This window comes from Hakea prostrata, chromosome 2 (genome assembly GCF_041222555.1).
Source record: "Hakea prostrata isolate BN-2017 chromosome 2, UWA_Hpros_2, whole genome shotgun sequence".
Classification (NCBI taxonomy): Eukaryota; Viridiplantae; Streptophyta; class Magnoliopsida; order Proteales; family Proteaceae; genus Hakea; species Hakea prostrata.
In genome coordinates this window covers 20,665,306-20,669,650 of record NC_142601.1, presented here as the reverse complement: position 1 = coordinate 20,669,650, position 4,345 = coordinate 20,665,306, and the positions used below count along the sequence as shown (strand labels likewise).

General features: G+C 38.1%; 1 non-coding gene across 1 annotated transcript; it reads left to right on the top strand.

The window, feature by feature from the left end:
• Window positions 1–671: 671 nt before the first annotated feature.
• On the top strand, window positions 672–745 carry TRNAV-AAC (transfer RNA valine (anticodon AAC)). Its single transcript has one exon. It is a non-coding gene; the product is annotated as a tRNA-Val (tRNA).
• Window positions 746–4,345: the final 3,600 nt, after the last annotated feature.

The window sequence follows — 4,345 nt, the reverse complement described above, 5'->3', positions numbered from 1 at the left end:
AACAAAACATTTCATTCTCAAGTCAATAAACAAAGATTTTAACAGAAAGAAATAATAATAAAATGAAGTTATCGCTTCTAGACATCGTCCGAGAAACAGATCCAATTTTTAAGTCAACGACACCTTTATCCATTCAAACTTTGTACAAGAAATTGGGTTATTCTTCGAGAATGGTAAGACTTAAATGTGATTAATTACGGCTACAAAAGGGTTGAATTGGTTTGGGTTTCTTAAAATCCTGTTCCTGACCTAAAATACCTTAGCTCGGTTCTTATCCTGACTTAATGTTGTAAGACCATATTAAATTAGACATTTAATCTGGATCTTAGCCTTTGACCCAAAATATTCTAACCAAATTAACTCATCATGCGGGAGTTTGAACGTATAACGTTCTAGTGAGTAGCACCCAACTTTGCTAATTCCAATCAATCTAAGCTTCTTTCTCTATGCCAACTAAAGCCTATAGCAAATTGGGGGTGCAACTTATTTAATAAAGATCAATTTATAAGGATGAGAAATTCTCTGAAAGCCGTAGGAATCCAAGTCTAATCCATGGTGTCATCCTACTAAGAAGAGAGCAAAATAAGGAGGAGAGGGGAGTAGCTAGTAAGGTAAAGTAAGCTAATTATGATTAACACGTCTAATATTTTCTGTGATTTTAATCATACGCAGGTTTCGTGGTGTAGTTGGTTATCACGTCAGTCTAACACACTGAAGGTCTCCGGTTCGAGCCCGGGCGAAGCCATTGTAGTTTTTGATAATTCCTTTTTAAGGATAATTTTCATCTTGACCCCTAAGGTTTGGTCTAAGTCATTTTTTTTTTGGTAAACTGTCTAAGCCATTTTTAGTCCTATAGAAAAAGTCGATTTAAGGATAAATTATCATTTCTATGACCAAGTTCCCTTATTCTTTTTTCTTTTTATTATTATTAGTTTTAGATGCACACCCCCACCTGTCATGAAACTCGTGACTCCCCGTTTAGTCAAAAATTACAGAAAAATCCTAGAATTCAAATAAATTTTAAAATATGACTAAAATACCCTTATATGTTAAAATGACTCAAGTACCCCTTAGCTTAAACCCTATTTGCAAAGTAGAATTTTAGACGAGATAGATAAAGAGATTTTCCTTTCACCCATCTTCTTCATCTCCCATTTGCTCAACTCAACCAAGGAGCAAACACCCATCTACACTTAAGTTTAATCTTTGCAAATAGGGTTTAAGCTAAGAGATACTTGAGTAATTTTAACATATAGGGTATTTTGATCATATTTTAAATTTATTGAATTCTAGGACTTTTCTATAATTTTTGGACTAAAAGGGGAATAAAGAGTTTCATGGCAGGTGGGAGTGTGTATGTAAAAATTTAAATTAAAAAAAAAAAAAAAAGAATAAGGGCAAATTGGTCATAAAAGTGATAATTTCTCATTAAATTGATTTTTTCTATAGCACAAGGGAGGCAGATGCAAAGTTTCAGTTTTTTTGAACTAAAAATGACATAGACCAAACCTCATGGGGTCCAGATGGAAATTACCCTCTTTTTAATTACTTTTGGTCCAAGTTGAAAACGACTAAGCCAAACCAAAGTAAGAGGAAGAGGTACTAAATTCAAACCAAACTTAAGCCTCCGCTTAGTAATGTTGTGGAGGTATTGAATTCTTCGGTGGATTGATTGCAAGGTAAGGCCAAATGCAAAAGAGGAAGGGGGTGGTTGTGTAGGTACACCATTGTGTTTGTTGATTTGGGGTATCAAGGGGCACTATGCACCTGGAGCAACAAAAGATTGGGAAAAAACAACATTAGAGCGAGATTGGACAGAGCATTTGCCACTCCCAAGTGGATGCTAGACTTCTCGTAAACTGTGGTTAGTATAGAGACAACTATTTCCTCTAATCATGCTCTCATCTCTCTGAACACAGATGGTATAACATCTAGGGGTCCTAGACCTTTTAGATTTGAAGCCATGTGGCTCAAGAATCGAAGTTGTGAGGGTGTGCTATTCAGCATGCTTGGAATAAAGATGAGGGGCCAGTGACTCCACAGATTTTATTCAAGAAGGTTGGGTGGTGCCAAGAGGAACAGAAGAAATGGAACAAGGAAGTATTGGCTATATATCTTCTGTCCCAAATTAGCAAATTACAAGAAAGACTTGCTTACCTTGAAGGGCTTCCAACAACTGAAACTTCCCAAATACAAGCGAATGTAATAGCAGAAGAGGTTGAACACCTACAATGTGAGAAAAACTTTTGGAAACAAAAGTCTAGGATTCAGTGGCATGATGAAAGAGAAAGGAATGTTGCATTCTTTCATGTAAGCGCAATGAATAGGAGGATGAGAAATAGGATTCTCAAAATTAAAGATGGTGAGGGAAATTGGTGTTCGTAAGAGGAGGATATTTATGAGAATTTTGCCAAATATTATGAAGACTTATTCTCCTCAAGGGGAAATGAATATGAGGACCTAGAAGAAGCTTTGGAAGGCACCCAAGCTAAAGTCTCAGTTGCACATACTGAAATTTTGGTAGCTCAAAGGTTCAAGCAGCTCTATTGACATAAATTCCTCATATTTATTCTCTACGCTTGAAAAAATGACTTTTTGATCGCACCTAAAATGACAACAAGTGCGTGCATTTCCCTATCAAAGCCCTTGAACTAACCTCCCCCTTAAGAGCCCAGTCATCCCCCCCCCCCCCCCCAATTCTTCCAATAATTTTGGGATCTAATACATAAGGAGTTGCATTCTTTTCTTTTCCATTTTATTAATACAGGCTTTATACCAAAAGGGAGTAATGAGACCCTAGTCTGTCTCATACCAAAAAAGGAGAGCCTAGAAATGGTGTAGGACTTTTGGCCAAGAAGCCTATACAGAGTGGCTACAAAAGTTATTGCAAATAGGCTTCATGGCATCCTCTCAAAGATTGTTCCACATGCCTAATCAAGCTTTGTGAAGGGACGATCCATATCTAACAACATCTTCAAAGCCCACGAAGCATTTCATTACTTGAAAGGAAGGAAGAAAGGTAAAACCAAGCTAGTGGCACTCAAGTTAGATGTGCAGAGGGCATATGACAAGGTTGATTGGAGATTTGTGGCTACAATATCAACAAAGCTAGGCTTTCAGTGGAGGTTTGTGGACTTAATTTTTAATCTCCTATCCTTTGTTACATATTCTTTCATCATTAATGGATTTAAGAGATTTATTACTACTTATTACTCCAAAAAGAGGGATTCGACAAGAGGACCCTCTTTCTCCAACCTTGTTCGTTATATGTTTTCCAGCTCTTACTAACTGATACATCAAAGAGAAACATAAAAAAATGTCAGGGGTATCAACATAAAGGGAGGAGTCAGCCACTAACCCACATGATGTTTGCAGATGATTGTATCTTTTTTTCTAAAGCGAAGTTGGAGAGTATCTTCACCTTAAGGGGGGGGGTGAAAAAAAATAGGGTGGGGGGGGGGAAAAAAAAAATAAAAAAAAAATTTTTTTGTGTGTGTCCTTATACTCCTTCTAAAGAAGGGGGGGGGGTTTTTAAGGTTTGTTGGTTTTGTGGGGGGGGGGGGGGCAAAAAAATAATGGGGGGGGTGGGGGGTTTAGGGGGGGGGGTGGAGGTTATTTTTTTTTTTTGGTAAAGGGGAAAGGGGGAAGGGGGGTGGGGGGGTAGAAAAAACAGGGGGGTTTTTTTCAATTCAATTACACTTTTTTCTTTTTTATTTTTTTTTTTGTATTATTTTTAATATAATAAAATAATAAACGTTTCATTTAAAATTGGATTTATAAGTGCGGAAACTTTCCTTTGTTTATTTTAGGAAAGTGTGTTATATAGTCCCACATTGGAAACTGAGATGTCGGAATCCAAGTTAATTAATAGGTACTGCCTATTAAATTTGATTTAATATCAAAAGACATGCCAATGCGTGTGCAGGTGTACGAGCGAGGACGGTGTACCGTCCCGAGCGCACGCGCGCACGCGTGGGCGTGGGCAATGGGCTGTTTAGGCTTTTGGGCGCATTTTTGGCGCACGCACTTAGCACTTAGCACGCTTCGAGCGAGATCAGATCTGAACCGTCTATTTTGATCAACGGCAGATCTAGGGCGATGGAAGTAGATCCATAAATGTCATCTTGATGGTTCAATCTGGACCGTTAGATCGTGCGGCCGAACGATCCAACGGCTCAGATCTGAACGTTGGCATTTGTATCCCTACAGAGAGGTGCACCCATACGAACAGAGTCATGAACTGTTCAGTAGAGGCACCTCAATGCCTATATATTTAGGTCTAGCTTCACAACAGCAGAATAGTGAGAAAAACCCGAAGTCTTCTCTGTTCTTAAGTTTTGCAAGT